The sequence below is a fragment of the Piliocolobus tephrosceles genome, chromosome 1 (assembly GCF_002776525.5).
Source record: "Piliocolobus tephrosceles isolate RC106 chromosome 1, ASM277652v3, whole genome shotgun sequence".
NCBI classification, from domain to species: Eukaryota; Metazoa; Chordata; class Mammalia; order Primates; family Cercopithecidae; genus Piliocolobus; species Piliocolobus tephrosceles.
Window position 1 is genome coordinate 86,703,949 of NC_045434.1, and position 18,651 is coordinate 86,722,599.

The window sequence follows — 18,651 nt, forward strand, 5'->3', positions numbered from 1 at the left end:
AAATCCATCCACTGCACATGAAAAAAAAAAAAAAGAAATTACACAATCTTAACAGGGAAAAACTAGACTGGGTGAGAAAGTGAACTGAACCTCAGGGACTTGTGAAACTACCTCAAAAGGTCTCACTTTCATGTTGTTATCTATGTCTGGAAGGGGAAGAGGAAGAGGACAAGGCTGAAAACATAAAGAAATAAATGGCTAAAAGCTTCTCAGAGTTGGGAAGAGACGTAAACCTACAGGTTCGAGAAGCCGTGAGAATCCCAAATGGGATAAAACCCAAAGAGGTCCATGGCAAGACACATGAAAAACATATAATGTCGGAAATGAAAGACAAAGAAAATATCTTGAAAGCAACAGAGAAAGGTGACACCTTACCTAGAAAGGAAAACCAATTCTGGTGATGATGGATTTCTCATCAGAAACCATGGAGGCAGAAAGAAATTGCCCAGTGCTTTTCAAGCCGTGAAAGAAAACAATTGTCAGCCCAGACTCCTCTCTCCAGCAGAAACATCCTTCAGGAATTAAGGGGAAGATCAAAACAGTTTCAGATTGAGAAAAGCTAAGGGAATCTCTGACCAGCAGTTCTACCCTAAAGGAAAGGCTAAAGGGACTTCTCTAGACAGAAAGGGAATGATTAAAGAAGGAACCTTGGGACATCAGAAAGAAAATTTTAAAAAAATATATGGTAAGCAAAATAGGCCTTCCTTCTCTTGAGTTTTCTAAACTATGATTGATGGTTTCAGAAAAATTTGTAGCATCGTTCGATGTGGTTCTAACTCTCCTTAAAGAAAATGTTTGAAACAATTATAAACTGAGAGGGTAAAGAGACGTACAAGGGAGGTAACTCGTCTATCATTCACTGAAGCTGATACAACAATGATACCAGTATACTGTGTCGTCAGATATAGATGCACAGACATATGAATGTCTGTAAAAATCAAGAGGGCTATGCAAACAGATATACTCAAAAACACTACAGATAAGGCAAAACACCATTCTCAAAGATGTTCAAGTCACCACAGGAAGGTAAGGAAAAGAAAGCATATCCAGAAAACGACACCAGAGAGAACAAACACAAAAGGAAAAATATAATGGCAGATTTAAGCCCTAACATATCAATCATCATATTAAATATCAATGGCCTAAGTACACCAATTATAAGACACAGATTGGCAGAGTAGGTTAATGGACATGACCCAACTACATCCTGGCTACAAAGAGACTACCTTCAAATATGATGATACAGGCAAGTTGAAATCAAAAGGATGGGAAAAGATATATCATGAAAACCTTAGACAAAGGAAAGCAAGACTGGCTATATTAATGTCAGATATAGTATATTTCAGAACAAAGAAACTAATCAGAGACAGAGAAGGACATTAGATAATGAGGAAACAACCAATCCACCAACTCCTCCCCTGACAAAAGTCATAAATGTCTATGCAAAAACAACTGAAAATACTGAACAGAGAACTAGACAAATCCACAAATACGGCTGTATGCTTCAATGTCCCCCTTTCTCACAATTTATACAACAAGCAGACAGAAAATCAACAAGAATGTGGAAGAACCCAACAGCATGATCAACCAGCAGGACTTAAATTGACAATTTTAGAACACACAACCACACCAGAATACACAGTTATGGGATGCATTGTGCCAAGCCCCCTCCCCCAAATTCACATGTTGAAATCAGAACATTAGTAGCAACTAGTGATATACTAATTGAAATCACAATGAAAAATTGCTACATACCTATCAGAATGACCAAAGAAAAGCAGAACCACGTCAAGTTCTGTCAAGGATTCAGAGAAAGCTGGATCACTCATACATTGCTTGTGGGAATGTAAAAGGTTACAGCCACTCTTGGGAATATCTGTATAGTTTCTACTTTTAAAACTATATGTGCAACTACCATACCACTTAGGAATTGCATTCCCTGCATTTATCACAGAGAAATAGAACCTTATGTTCACACAAAATCTGTATACTTAAAGTTTATAGCAGCCTTGTTTTTAATAGGCAAAACTGGGGAAACAATGTATAGATGACTTTCATGAGGAGAATGGTTAAACTATGTTATATATCCATAGCATCAAATAGTCCTCAATAATTTTTTAAAAAACAACAAACTATTGATACCCACAATAACCTGGATGAATCTCCACAGAATTATGCTGAGTGGACAAAGGGTAATCCCAAAGGTGACATGTAGGATTCCATTTATGTAACATTCTTGAAATGAATAAATTATATATGAATGGGCAATAGGTTAGTAGTTGCCAGGGGTTAAGGTGGGAAGGAGGAGCAGCACTGAAGATACAGGGTCATGGCTATAAAAAAGCGACATGAGTCCTGGTGTTGATGGAAATATTCTGTACCTTGCTTGTATCAATGTCAAGCTCCTGGTACTGTTGCATTTGCAATACATTTGCAGTGTTTGCAAATATTACAATTTTGGAAACATTACCAAGATGTTACCATTGGAGCAACCTGAGTAAAGGGTACAAGAGACCTCTCTTCTTCTCTATGAGTTCTTAAGATTGTATGTGAATTATTAAAATGTAAAAATTAACTTAAAAATCCCAAGTATATTTCTCCTTGACTGATCATGCCTTTGCTTAAAAACATTAAAGCAACAATATTTTTCCCAACACCCTCTATTTTCTTAAAGACAGTTCTAACAAAAGCTGTTCTTAGGGCTTTTCCTAAAACTTTAAAACTTCTAGTAATCCTTACTGTTCTTCTTTGAGAGCCTTCCAGGGCTTTGTTTTAATTATTTATTTTACACCTTTCAAAAGAATAAAGACAAAAACTGGCAACTGGCATATAACACTATATTAGTTCTCCAGAGAAAGAAAATGAGCAGGATACACACACACACACACACACACAGAAGCCCAAGTTCTACTCTGAGTAAGCTCTAGACCTAGGAGAGTCCAATATAGTTCAAGACCAAGTCCAAGGCTTAAGGCAGAAGACTGACGTCCCAGCTCAAAGGCAGTGGAGCAGAAAAACTTCTTTCTTAACCCTTCATCCTATTCAAGCCGTCCATGGGTTGGATGAGGCCCACTCACACTGGGGAAGGCAATCTGCTTCACTCAGTTTACTGATTCAAATGTCAATCTCCTCCAGAAACACCCTCAGAGACACAGTGAGAAATCATGTCTAACCAAGTATCTGGGCACCCCCTGGCCCAGTCAAATTGACACAAAATTAACTTTCACAAATACTCTCAATAGAAGTGACTAACAAATGTAGCATCATGTCCTGCCTGTTTATCCCATGACAATTAATATATCCCAGCATAACATTGGCTTCTGTTCCCTTACTGTAGCAACACATAGGAGTTTCATTTAACATGAGGATAATTTTGACATTATGGAGTTGTACATGCCATTGCCACTTGTGGATTGTCATTTTGCCATGGCTTTCTTATACAAAATATCAATAAACTGGATACTTTGATAATGTAAGTTTGAATTTCATCCTGGCTGCATAAGTCACTTTCCATTTTGACAAAGCCTAGAAATATTTTTATCTCCTGAATATTAGTAATGCATTCCTATTGTGGGGCCCACTCTCAATCTCATGCTTTCCTTTATTTTCAGTCAGATCTCAATAGCTATGCCTGGGCTGCTTGAACATCACTGAAAATGGCCCATGGCCGTGTCCATCTATCAGAGTCCAGTAAAATCCTGGCCATAGAATGGGGGGATGGAAAGTGAGAACCACCAAACTCAGCAAACAAAGACTCAGTTTAAACCTCTGCGCTAAGAGATGATCAGACTCTATCATGGCTTCTAATAGCATAAGACCATGTCCCGTGGATTACCCTAGGCTCCCATGACAATGCCTACCTAAGAAAGCTCAAGACTGCCAGGGGAACTTGGTTTATTTCTAGCCAATACCTGCTGATGATGGTAGGTTCATTCTTATAGCACTTACTAAGAAGGGAATCCTTCCTCCATCCCTTTGAGAAATGTGTGTATCTCCTAGGGACTCCAGTGTGTCTTTCCCCAGGATCTGAAAGCCATTCCTTTGAGGTGTAGTCCTTAGGAAGAACTGAGTCTCTGTCTTCTGGTCTCTGTGGGAGGTTAGAATCCTAACGTCTAATATTGACAGCTGGCAGACACAGCTGGCCTGATGAGGCAGAAGCTTACAATGATCAATCTTTTGTAATGTTTCACTTGTGGCCCGCCCTCTCCCCTGCCTCACTCTCTGATTAGAATGCCATCACCTCTGCACAAATGCGATGGACCTCAGCCCCTTCCTCTATGGTCAGTAGTTACTGAATAAAATCTGTTTTCACAGCTTTGACTAATGTCTGGCTTTATCTTTGAGAAAATAAGCCTGAGCAATTGTTTTCAGTGACATGGCAGCTGCAAAGAGAGGCACAGACATGGCAGGAGAGGGAGGAATCATCTGACCCTTCTCATTTCATATGCATCAATTACTGCCTGGTGTTTATGAGCTTGAGACTTGGCAGGGTTGTCCTGCTGTATCACTCCATGGCTCTGCAGCAAGACTTGAATAGGCTGGTGGTGACACTTGGTGTGACCACAGCCACCTTCAAAGATGCCATTAAGAGTTCACAAGAAAATGAAAGGAAACATAGAAAAACTGATTTTGAAAGTTGTTGCCTCTCCCGCTTCCTGATACAGAGTGTGTATGATACTGCTGTGTGATGTTAGTTGGACTGCAATTTGGCACAACAGCTATTCTAATAATTGGCAGTTTCTCATCGAGTTAAGCCTACCTGAAAAGGAAGCACACTTGCTTTTATTGATTACCCCCATAAAATGAACAATACATCCAACAAGGCTTCTACCAAAAATGTCCTTATTAACCTCATTTTTATACTAAGGAAAAACTGGGTACAACACAAGTCTTCATCAACAGAAGAATTTAATATCGACTGTTATATACTCATAAAACAATCCCAGAAGTTCACTCGATAACATCAAAACCAGAAACCCACACTGGTGCCACTGATGGCAGAAAATCATGATACAAAATGAGAGAGACGAGAGACAGAAAATGTACTATAGCCATAGTAGTGGGTAAAAGCCAAAGAGCTCAGTTTCTACTCATAATATTCGGTAGAAGAACTGAAGGAACATGAGCCAATAGCTGTAAGGGCCCAGGTCTGCACAAGGTGGCTGTTGTGTGCAGGGTTCTGTTGGCTCCAATGATGGATCTCAAAAGGGCTAATTTTTATGGACATAGCCGCTGCAGAAATCTATCAAAGAATAATAAAGGGATAGCTATTTGCGTGTTGATTTACCATTGTGTAGGAGGGAGAACAGGCATTGGATTGGTTTGGTCAAACAAAAGCAAAACCAAGATTTGTGAAGAAAAGAGGAAAGGGGAGAAGAAAAAAATCATCTGGGACCTTTGTGATTTTGCTCCCCTTGGATAAGCGACTTGACAGAAAGCTGTCAAAGAGGTCACTGTGGCGCATCTGGACCCACATGGCTTGGTCACCATAGAAAACAATTACAGATGTTGGAAGACTTTAAAACATCCTAGAAGTTTAGCAGCTCATCCCATGCCACAGAATCTCTGTGTGTAATGTCCACCATGTCCTTCAGTTGCTCACCCCCTCAGTTAAGCCAGGAGGACGCCTCTCCCCTCAGTGGAATATCGTACATCGATGTGTAGAAAGTTTGTTGTGCCAGCAAGTAAATGACAAAAGGGACATTGATAGAATTGGGAAACAAATGGGAATATGATTTGGTACTGCTCCCATGGAAGATAAATTTGTAGAATGTACTCAAATTAGAAGCATTACATAAATGCTGTAATGTAAAACTGGCACATCCTGTTCTCTACACTATAGAAATATCTGCAGGAGTGACCAAAAATATGTGTACAAGAATAGTGGAGATTGCAGCATCATTTGTAATCCTAAAGCCATGAAACCCACCTCATTTCAAAAACATCTTGAAAAGGGTTAAATCATGCACAAACTGAGGAAGAAATGCTGTTTTCACAAACAATGGCAAGGATCACCATGAGGATGACTGATTCCACTGGTCACATTATTGATAGAAGAATCACTAAACCCAGGCACATCCTGGGGACAGAATACTACTGTAATAGGTCTCCTATTATTAAACATGAAAAAGTCGAGGCACTTTACTCCCCCAAGCCTTCCACGGGAGCAAAGAACATTTTTATCACACTAGAATTGAGTCCCTGTTTAAGGTCTCTGGGATTCCTGAGTTTGACAGGTACAAGGCACCATGGACCTTGCCAAACCTCAGACCTAAGAAGGTGGGGAAGAGGACATGTATGTCTCCTGATTAGGCTGGAGTTGATTGTATATCAACAGAAACGGGTTAAAACAACAAAGCGAGGAGTCCCGGGACCACCAGCCTTTCTGTTAACAGAGGAAGGCGCTAACTGATTGCGCCACAGAGACCACTACTACTGATTCTACTGGGCGCTACATGCAGAGCACACTCACCAAACTCTCCCCATCCCTTCTGTCCTGAGGGCGTGCCCGTCAGCAGGGAAAACTGGAGAGATTAGAGCGGTGAGTCGCGCTGATCACGTTCCACACCCGCGGGTTGGGAGATTCTAGAGCCAGAAGGACCGCCAAATGGCCTTCCACAGCCCTGCCCCTCCCCTGCTTCAGAAGCCCCCGAAACGCCCCGTCTGCGACCCGGGCCCGAGCCGCCTGGGGGCCCAAGGGAAGCTGAACGCCTGGTGGGCTCCCAGGATGGCTCTTCTCGTTCTTTGCGCCGCCTTCACCCAGTGAGGGAGCCTGTGCCCAACCTGCCCAGTCGCTTTTGGGGCCGCTGCGGAGCTTTCGCTGCCGTCTTCGGATCCTGTGTCCGCAGGTGGGCTCCACCAGGGCAGGGATGGTGATGAGAGTCGCTCTTGGTCCCCTCGCGGGGAGCAGGGTCTGCCATGCACCAGGGTCGTCGCCTTTAGCTTTTAGTCCTTTGAAGAGTCCTGAGAATGTAAATCATGAACTATTTTTCTATGGGGAAGATTTGTTTTGTTTTGTTTTGTTTTGTTTTGTTTTGCGACAGGGTCTCACTTGGTCGCCCAGGCTGGAGTGCAGTGGTGCAAACAAGGCTCACTGCAGCCTCGACCTCCCGGGGCCAAGTGATCTTCTTACCTCAGTCCCTAAGTAGCTGAGACGACAGGCGCGCGCCACCACGCCGGGTTAATTTTTGTATTTTTTGTAGAGACAGGATTTCGACATGTTGCGGAGGTTCATCACGAAGTGGAAGTAAGCTCTTTTTAAAAAGCATTTATTCCGATTGATTTCTCGGCATCCTGTGGGGCGCGCAAGGGGCGAGGCCTCCAGTGTCCTCTCTTCCCGCTCTGAGGCAGGGAGCTGCCGGGGCTCAGCTGCGCTGTTTTTGTGTGCCTGTCTGGGGCAGGAGGCTGGAGCCGGGCAAGGGTTGAATCCAACAGGGAATTGCGAGGAGGGGGGCAAGGAAGTCGATAGAGGCGTGGACCCGGGAGACTGAACTTCTCAGTAGCTTTGTGCAGTAAGGACTGCACAAGGGAGACGTGAGAAGTGGTTTTTTGTTTGTTTGTTTTTGTAGCAGAATGGGGAAGAAAGGGAGGAAAAACGGAGAGACAGCAAGAAAGAACGAAATCTACGCGGACCCTTAGGTCTCCAAAACGGAAGCAGCCCTGCATTAAGTTTAAAGAAAGAGCCCGGCGCGCTTCAGCTCCTGTGGTTCGCTGTTATCATACTGTGTTCAGTACTCTACGCTGTGGCCGCAGGAGGCTTGGCTAGAATCCGCATCATGGCAACGTCCATTCTTGAGTGCAGCGCTCTTCTTTCCCTTTCGCCTCCAACCTGAGCCTAGGCTGCGCCGTTGACCTGCGGCTAGAGAGGTCACAACTTTCCTGTGGCTTAGAACTCTCGGTAGAGTCGAGAATAGAGGGAACTCCTACCCTGCACGCCTAGGGGTCCAGTTATCTTGAAAGGCTTTTGCTTCCTCTCTGAGCAAGTACAACACCCAAAAGGTGAGGTACCCCCTGTTAGTCAGCCTTATTGGAATCTTTTACTGTTGGCCTGATGTGGCCCTACCTGTTTTTCTGGCTCAGATATTTCAAAAATCCGTGGGGCCTTTTCAGGCCAAATCAGAAATGGAATAAGAGAAGATGAGAGTTCGCACTCTAACTGGCTATTTTAAATAAAACCTAAAGAATACAACAAAATTTAAAGTTAATGACAATCTCCAACCCCAATTTTAAATTTTGTTTGTATTTATTTATTTATTTTGCTATCAGTAAATGACTGAAGTATAATCGACAGAGACTAAAGTGCACCAATCTTAAGTGTGTGGCCCAGTGCATTTTGACAAAAGAAACCATTACCTAGATCAAGTTACAGGACAGTTTCAACAGACCAAAAAGTCGTGAGAGCCCCTTTTCAGTCAATCCTCACCCCATCCCCACTTAGGCAGTCACCATTTGATTTCTATCTCTGTGGTATACTTTTGCTTCTTGTAGAAATCACATAAAGGACTATACTGATTGTGCCTGTGTTTTTCTTTTTTTTTTTTAAATGCGACAATGGTTATGAGATGCTTCCATTTTATGGCATGTATCTCAGCTCTTTGGTGTTATTAATGAGTGCTATTCCAACATATGAATATACTAGAGTTAATGGACAATTGGAATATTTCTAGTTTTGGCTATTGTGAATAAGATGTTTGCAAATATTCTACTATGGGCCTTTTTATGGGTCTGTGCCTTCATTTCTGTTGAGTATAAACCTAGTAATGGAATGGCTGGGTCATGAAGTAGGTGTCTTTTCAACTGTATTAGAAACTATTAGACAGTATTTTAGAATGGTGGCACTATTGTATTCTCTTTTATCTTTTTATTTTATTTTATTTTATTTTATTTTATTTTATTTTATTTTATTTTTGAGACAGTCTCACTTTGTCACCCGGGCTGGAGTGCAATTGCACAATCTCTGCTCACTACAACTTCTGCCTCCCGGGTTCAAGCAATTCTCCTACTTCAACCTCAACCTCCCAAGTAACTGGGATTACAGGTGCCCATCACAACACCCGGCTAATTTTTGTATTTTTAGTAGAGACGGGGTTGCGCCACATTGGCCAAGCTGGTCTTAAACTCCTGACCTCAAGTGATCCACCCAGCTCGGCCTCCCAAAGTGCTGGGATTACAGGTGTGAGCCACCACTCCCTGCTGTACTGTTATATTATCTTGCCAGCAACAAGAATTACACTTGCTCTGCATTTTTATAAGCCAGTGGTTTTCCCTGTCTCTTAAATGTTACTCATTCTGATGGGTGTGTAGTGGTGTATCATGGCATTTTAAATTTGTGTTCCCTGAATGAGTAATGAAGCCAAGAATCCTTTCTTATGCCATTTGGCCATTAAGAAATTCTCTCTGGTAAATTATCTTTGGTTCAAGTGTTTTGCCTATTTTAAATTGGCTTGACTCTTTTATCCTCCCCACATTATACACAAACTTTTCTATTAGAATAGAAAAGTTGAGAAGATAGTATACAAAATGGAGTAAAGAGGATGGAATGGGTTTTTGGAAACCAATTCACACTTTAAAGTTGTTTTAATATCCCCCATCCCCAAAGAACAATGTATGTTTTCCAAAGACATTCCCTTACTGAAATATGCAGAGAAAGTGTGGGATAAAAGAGCATATACTAAACTCCTCAGAACGAGTTTCTGAAAGTGGGCAGGGAAATGGGAGTGGGATAAACAAAAGAAGGAAAGACAGTAAGGGCCTTGCTCAGAGCAGCCACCATAATGTGCCCTGAGCTAAGGTGCATGATTACCTTTTCCCTGTGCACCTGAGATCTAAGAAAATACATTAACTAATCAGGAACATGGAATTTCAAAACCACTACAGGAAAACAAAACATTTACCCAGACAGACCAGTCTAGTTAAGAAAGGCAGGAAGAGATTTTATAAACAAAGCAAAAACACAGAAATCATACAATGAGGTGGTGGGAATGAGACTAACCATGCCCATCATCTCCAACATAACACTAATTACTGCTCATTATAATGGATTTAAGTCTCTCAGACTGGATAGAAAAGGAAATGCCAGCTCTAATGGTTTAATGGGCAGAAAAGGGTTAAATATTCAAAGCAGGGCTTTTCAGGAATTTGAAGGAGGTGTAGGAGGAGAGAAGTTCAATTTTCACCCTGGTTTCCTGGAGTATCCCAAGCATAGTTCCAAGAGTTCAGCTTTCCAAACTGGGGTCCCTGTGTTCTGATGGCCTTTTTTGCAGGAAGTAATGATGTTCGTGTCAAGGTTGGGAGGAAAGGGTTTGTGAGGCACCAAGCAATGGTGAGGCAAAGAGAAGACGTCAAGGAGCAAGGCAAGAACTTTCCACAGGCTCACACTGGATATAGGAACAGAGACAAGAAACTGGGTGAATTTCTGATGTTTTCCTACAGAGGTTTGTTATCCAGTTGCACAGAGCCTACTCAGAATAAGGCTTTTTCAAGTCAGCTCTTTTAATGTCAAGCCATAACTTTATGATGTTGCCTGATGCAAATCTCCACTGTGAGCCTTTGCTCTGGGTGTCTCTTTTGGTAGCCGCATCAAAGAGAACATGGTGAAAATCTTGACTCCTTTCCCCAAGTCTGTGCCTTAACTGTGTCCAAGGCTGCAGAGCTCGGGGTCAGGAGGCATTCGCAGTTCGGTGGTAGAATTCTCACCTCCCACACGGGAGACCTGGATTCCATTTCTGACAAATGCAGCATCCTGTCTTTGTGCCCTGTGGTTTTTACAGTTACTTACTGTAATTGTCCCTCAGGGAGGTCACAGCCTCTCTAATAAAGAAAAAAAGATGCTACTGTATAGTCCTTGGGTTCGTTCCCTAGCAGAATTTATCTTTCTTTTTTTAAATTTGTGTTTGTTTCTCTGTTTGAGACAGTCTCAGTCTGCCACCCAGATTGGAGTGCAGTTGCACAATCCTGGGTCACTGCAACTTCCACCTTCTGGGCTCAAGCGATTCTCATGCCTCAGCCTCCCAAGTAGCTGGAATTATAGGCATGTGCCACCATTTCCTGCTAATTTTCCTATTTTCAGTAGAGACAGGGTTTCACCATGTTGGGTTGGCTGATCTTGAACTCCTGACCTCCCATAATCCACCAGCCTCGGTCTCCCAAACTCCTGGGATTACAGGGTTACAGGGTGAGCCCGGCCCCAGAGTGGAATTTATCTAAGCAGGGCTTTGCAGAGACTGTCTTTGAAGCAGCCAGTGGGTCTGGTTGGTCTCTACGTTTCTACATATTTGTCCCAAAAACTAGCGCAACTTTTATCATCTCTGCTGTCAGATTCCTGCAATACAAAGAGTCACCTGATCACTGATTCTTTGCCTGGACCTTGGATAGACCATTGGACCACATCTTGCAATGGAGTACGGCTCAAGAAATGACATTCCTGAAAGAAGAGAAGCTGTGGGGTTGGGCAAACAACTCAGTGGTGGGGGACTGGGGCCCAGGGAAAGGGGAGGCATGTGGAGAGGACCCCCTCCTGTCGAGGAAGGCCCAGTCTTTGGTGGTCTTGGCAAAATGAAGGATGGGCCCCAAGTGGAGAGCAGCACATCCACAGAACTCATTTCTATCACCCCTGTTTGCTTTACACTCCACCAGGCAAATCTTCTGTCTAGCAAATCTTCTATCTAGGGATAGAGTCTAGCTCTGTCGCCGGGGTGGAGTGTAGTGTGCGATCTCAGCTCATTGTAACCTCTGCCTCCAGGGTTCAAACGATTCTCCTGTCTCAGCCTGCTGAGTAGCTGGGATTACAGGCACGCGCTGCCACGCCCAGCTAATTTTTGTATTTTTTTTTTTTGTTTGTTTTGAGACGGAGTCTCACTCTGTCACCTGGGCTGGAGTGCAGTGGCCGGATCTCAGCTCACTGCAAGCTCCGCCTCCTGGGTTTACGCCATTCTCCTGCCTCAGCCTCCCAAGTAGCTGGGACTACAGGCGCCCGCCACCTCACCCGGCTAATTTTTTTGTATTTTTTAGTGGAGACGGAGTTTCACCATGTTAGCCAGGATGGTCTCGATCTCCTGACCTCGTGATCCGCCCGTCTCGGCCTCCCAAAGTGCTGGGATTACAGGCTTGAGCCACCGCGCCTGGCCCAATTTTTGTATTTTTAATAGAGACAGGGTTTCACCGTGTTGGCCAAGATGGTCTTGATCTATTGATGCAGAAATGGCGACAGGGCAAATGGAAAACTCTTTCAAGCAAAGTTTTGGGACCCTGGACTGATCTCTGTTTTTCCTCCTACAACCTGCCACACCTGCTATTTTCTCACCTCTGTGGATGGAAACTGCATCCTTCCATATGCTCAGTCCAAAAATCTTTGAGTTTTCTTCGACTGCTGATCTTTCCTTCACACCCTATAGCTGTTTAGTCAAGAATTCATATTATGCTGAGCAATCAGGTGTGGTCCTTAATCCACATCATCCTTTCCCCTCAGTTAATAAACCTTGTGTAGTCACTCTCCTGATAAAGACAATAGGATTTCCATGAAATTGTACAATTTCAATCCTTCCTGGATTTAAAAGCACTGCTTTTGTTTGCTACCATTTTCCCCAATTTTCATTTCATATCTGTTTGACCTGCACTCTTTCCCATATGGCAGGCACTTCAGCTCAGGTGTGCTTTCCTAATCATGGAATTAGCAATAATAGCAGCCTTACTAACAACTTCTTCCTGGCGCCACCACCAGGCAAATGTCATAGGATTTAATAGGTAAAGAATCATAGGATCGCCCTATTGCTTGGTGTTATAAAATGAATAGTTTTCCCCTGAATTCATATGTTGAAAGCTTAACCCCCAACTTGACTGTATTTAGAGATAGAGTCTTTAAGGAGGTAATTAAGGTTAATGAGGCCATACAAGTGGGTCCCTAATCTGGTAGAAATGGTGTCCATATAAGAAGAGGAAGGGCATCAAAGAATCTCTCTCTTTCTCCACAGAGGCACGGAGGAAAAGCTATGGGAGCACAAAGCTAGGAAGTGGCCTTCTGCAAGCCAGGAAGAGAGGCTTCCCCAGAAACCAACTCTTCGAGCACATCGATCTCTGACTTTTGGCCCTCAGAACTTTGAGGGAAAAAAATGTCTGTTGTTAAACCACCCAACCTTTCATATCTTTCTATGGCAGCCTGAGCTGACTAACACCCTTGGTAGGTGGGGGACGTTCACCTTATTGGGCTACACAATGTGAAATTAAAGTAACTTCAGCAATAGGCACCATCTAATTTTGTTGTATAGACATTGTGTCTTTTGCACTAATATTGCATTTTTTAGTTGTATGTGTATTGATGCCTGGGCCTAGCATTACAAGACCAGTCAAAATGGGAAGAAAGAAAAGAAGGTGGGAAAGATACCAAGTTCCATAATTACATCCTCTACCCACATCCAGTTCTCAGAATCTTTTCCACTGGAGGCTGCACCTGTGTACCCCCCCAAATTCAATCTGAGCACACAATCATTTAGACAACGAAGGCAACTTTTCCAATTTTCAGCTTCACATGCTTGGGGAAACAAGTATTTCAATCACCAATTTAAATATTCATTGAGATAACTGTTCTGAGGTTGATGAAAAATGTGGTGTATCCATGTACTGTTGCCTTCTCCTGGGTCAAGAGTGTTGTCTTTATTCTGTTGGCTCACATTTGACCAGAAATTGTAGTTCCAGCAAATCTTAGTAGCTGCTCAGAAAGCCTGTTTTAAGATGGACCCAAACTTAAGATTACCCAGACTCAATCTTGTTCTAAGACTAGTATGCTGATTGAGGAGAAAGAGCCTCACGATAAAAATTCAACTAGAGCTGTGGGTGACAGTTGTGTGTCTCCTACTAGTCTGGGCCCAGGTTTCCCTTGAGCACCTAATGAACAGGCTCATTTGCAGGGATCGCCAAGGTCCTCACTATGTCTACCTCAGAGCCTCAAAAGAAGTGATCAGCTAACAGAATTTCTGTAGTATTCTGAAGGGAAATTAATCCAGAAATAGAGGAGAATATAAGGATTTTTTTAAATCAGACATGTGATTCAACAGTAGTTTAAGATGTAGAAATCTGATGGCTGGGCGCGGTGGCTCAAGCCTGTAATCCCAGCACTTTGGGAGGCCGAGACGGGTGGATCACGAGGTCAGGAGATCGAGACCATCCTGGCTAACACGGTGAAACCTCGTCTCTACTAAAAATACAAAAAAACTAGCCGGGCGAGGTGGCGGGCGCCTGTAGTCCCAGCTACTCAGGAGGCTGAGGCAGGAGAATGGCGTAAACCTGGGAGGCGGAGCTTGTGGTGAGCTGAGATCCGGCCACTGCAATCCAGCCCGGGCGACAGAGTGAGACTCTGCCTCAAAAAAAAAAAAAAAAAAAAAAAGATGTAGAAATCTGTAAGAGACAGTTATTCCCACTGTAATGACAAGAAAAAGCTGTATGGTCTGAGAAATCATGTGTTTTGATCTCACCAGAGAGCTGAAGTTGCAAAGCACCTGGGTCAAGTGAAGTCCAAAGCATGAGACACCCCCCTATAGAAGGACAAACACATGAAGCAGTTCATCATCTTTGACAGATAATGGAAGGAAAAGATGGCAACCATAAATGTTGGTTGGAGATAATCTCTGAAGTTTTCATTGTTTCTTAAAGGCCAAGTGTGAACTATTGTGACAGCTTAGAATCTCTGAGAGTCCCAAATACATAGCATGTTTTTTGCCCATTTGCTGGGTCTTTCCTCTCACATCCTAAGTGCTGACAAGACATACGTGGCAGGGAAAGCAAATTTCTTGAGCTTGCCACAGTGATGTAGGCATATAGGTCATTATCAGCCACCACCAGAGTACAGGTACAATACCTGGTCGCTTCTCTCGCATGAAACAAAAGGCATCCACCACCGATGCTGGAGCAAGGAACCATTCCAACCCTTGGCCCCAGGTATAGGCCAGCTGCTGCGGTAGAGTTAGACACAAAATCTGTCTATACTGGACAAGGGGAGGAGACTTGCTCTTGCCCAAGACTTCCCATCACTGAAAGCTAGTGTTCCAATACCCCAAGGGGATGTCACAGGAACACTAGGACTCAGGCATCAATGGCCTGAGGTTTGGTACACATTCAATGCAATCAGTAATATGAGCTGGTTTCAATCAATCGAGTTGGTTGCAGACCCTTTCCTTTAATGAGGAAAACCTGTGATGTGGGTACAAAGTTTCCAGGTCCAGAAAGATTGGCCTTGTCCTTAAGGATATTATATTGATTGGGATTTCTCTCAACCTCCTTAAGTTGTGTTTACCGTTATTAAAATTAAGCGACATTCAGTTGGATTAAGTGGTAATAAAAACAAGATGTGAGAATTTCTAGTGATTTTTGATCCCAAGCCTTGTATCACTGTTGGGCCTTCATGTGTGTACTTGAAAACAAAACATGTACAATTGTTGCACTGGTTTGAAGATTTTAATGGTGAAAGCAACCTAATCAGTAATCAGTACCATATCTAGAAACCAATCTTGGAAATATGTGATTATGCTCTTTTAAAATAGCTGAAAAGAAGGCCGGGTGTGGTGGCTCATTCCTCTGATTTTAGCACTTTGGGAGGCCAAGGCGGGCAGATCACTGAAGGCCAGAAGTTTAAGGCCAGAAGCCTGGCCAACATGGCAAAACCCCGTCTTTACTAAAAACACAAAAATCAGCTGGGCGTGGTGGTGCCCGCCTGTAATTCCAGTTACTCGGGAGGCTGAGGCAGGAGAATCCCTTGAACCCAGGACTTGAAGGCAGAGGTTGCAGTGAGCCGAGACCCTGCCAGTATACCCCAACCTGGGTAACAGAGGGAGATTCTGTCTCAAAATAAATAAATAGAATAGCGGAAAAAAAATGACTGTGTGTTTATTCTCACTTTGTTCCTGTTTTGTTGTATAGTATTTAAATAAAAGGAGATTATTTATCCTTATACTGAATTTCCAAAACTGGTATTTGCATTTAGCATTTTGTTAAATGATGGAGAGAAAATTTAATTGTCTTACTTTGGAAAGTTTGGTATAGGTTCTGTCACATTTTTGATGCTTTCAATCACAGTTCTGTTATTAGAATGCTGGCAACTAGTTACATGCAAGGAGTATCCTAACCACTTTAATACAGTGGTTTGAAGCGCTGCAGGCAGTTACTACTGGACACCAAATCACAGTGTTTTTATTGGTGACATGAGAGAGAGAAATAGAACCTTCTGCAGTACAAATGTCCTATTACCTAATCCTTGTGCTGTTAGCTTACAGGGCTTTGACTCCTGGGTCTGAAAAAGGCAACTTCTCCTGCTAAATCTTGAATATTGACACCAATTAATGCCTCATCTTTAGACCCTGGGGAAGGTGACAATTAAAATGAACTGCTTTCATGAGAAACAGAACCAGAAATTGAAACCATTCAATCCCTCTAGGCCCAACAATCCCACATGTCCCCTTTTCCACCTCATGCCCCCTCTTCCTCTAGACGGAAGAGATGGGCACATGAGAATTATAAGGCCAGAGTTTGAGGGATTAGTTTAATTCAGAGACTTTCTTTCTTTTCCTTTTTTTTTTTTTTTTTTTTTTTTTTGGTGTTTTTGGTAGACACAATATTTCACCATATTGCCCAGGCTAGTCTCAAACTCCTAAGTTGAAGTGATCTGCCCACCCTGGCCTCTCAAATTCAGAGATTTTCTGTAAATTAGACATTACACTCGGGAGCACACTGATGGAAGGCCAGCATCTGGGCCCATGTATCCAAATATCAGGGTTTTCTAGAGCATTTATCTACTCTTTAGTTGAAAAGCATGAAAGGTTATGAAAGGTTTTTGGAACTCTTACCTCATGGTCAAACTGATTATAATTAAATTTGTGTATAAGGTTTTATTAAAATTAGCTTTAACATGTTAATACACCACACAAAGGTAAAATTTGGTTTTCTCTTTTGATCAAAATGTTTGTGTAGTATCAATAAAAGATAAAATATTTTTGCTTACTTTCAAAGTAAACTGCAGGGCAAAAGAAGGAAGGGGAGAGACAGATACACATGGCCTCATGTTGTCTTCATTAGCACTTACTGTTTAGAAAACTCAGCCTCCTTTCTAGCAAAGGGTGAACATTTTTGTTTTATCATTTTGTCGAAATGATTGACTATTCTAAGGTGACCTGTGATCCTATTTTGTGGTATCAAGTGTCTCAAAACTTTGATATCTGGCAAACTTTCTACGAGTAAAGTTTGTAAATTCAGCCCTTTGGACCTCAAATTAACTTTTTGGATATTTTAGGTTCTTGAAGCTCAAGAGAGATATATTAAGTTTCTTAGGCTTATTTGTTATGCTAGAATTATGCACGAAGCATTGTCAAATCTGAGGTGGTGTTTCACTTACTTTGGGTTCTGTTGACTCAGATGTGTTGTTAATGTGTGTTCCAGGATTGTATGAGATTCCTAGAGTTCAGATATGCTATCAGTAATAATTATGATTATTATGTTAAATTGTTGTGTGCCACAGAAACAACCCAATTCCCTTGTCAGCTGTGTCTATAACTATGGCTGTCTTAAGGCTTTTGTCATCCACAATTGTTGTTTTGCTTTGATTCTTCTCAAAAAGTGAGTTATAATCAGTTACAGTCCAGGCCTTGCTTCTTTGGGGGAAGTCCATAAAAAGGACTCTCAGATGCAGGTTTCTGGTAACTTTGGAGATCGTGCCATTGAACTAAAGAGAAAATTTCCAGGGCACTAATAGATAGGCTGATGTGTTCATAGAGATTGCTAGCCGAACTTGAGGCAGAGCAGGAATTGATTGCATGGATTGAACTAATAGAGGACTGAAATAAGTTTTTACGGCCTTTGTTTCAAACATTGTTGATTCTTCAGAGTCTGGAGAACTTGTTTCCTTTTGAGCTATTTATAGCCTGCAACAATTGAGTAGAATAGTCTTCTAAACAGAATTTGAGGCATATTTTTCTCTCTGCTGATTTTCTCCAGAATTTGTAAACTGAATATTCTTAACTCGTGGCAATGTGTTTGTTTGCATAAGTTCAATAAGATTCTGTTTTCTTTTATAATGGGACACAGGTGGAGGAATTGATAATTTTCCCAGGGCTTTGCCTGAAATGGCGTTGTGAAATGTTCCAGCAAAGCCCGTTTAGGAAAGCCTATATGAACAATGATTCTTGCTGCACTTTGTGTGGGTAATCAGGCCAAGTATAGGGGACTGAAGCTTCTTTTGCAGGTACGTTGGTCCTACTGTGTTTTGTCTTTAGTGGAAATGGGGGACTGGAGAGAGGAAGATTGTGTTTCAGGAGAAACTACAGTATTAGATAAATGTTTGATTCCTGGGTGGCCATGCAGTCACCCATGGTGTGGAGCTGCCCAGGATGCCGCTTCTCCACATGACGCAGCCAGAAAGATCGATGACTAGATTCCCCATGATCGAGGAACTGACAAATAGAAAGTGGGGACTGAAATCGACCCAATAGTCCCACAGACAGTGTTTTTGGACAGACATAGAAATTGACCCTTCTGGTCTTAAAGCTTGAAATTTACATTTGTTTTATCTGAGTTCCTTCCTCAGGAAAGGACCCTCAGGGCTCTCAAAAAGCACCACAGACCTGAAACTCAGCAGATTACAGCCTCCAGACAATGAGATGTCAGTCACCTCAC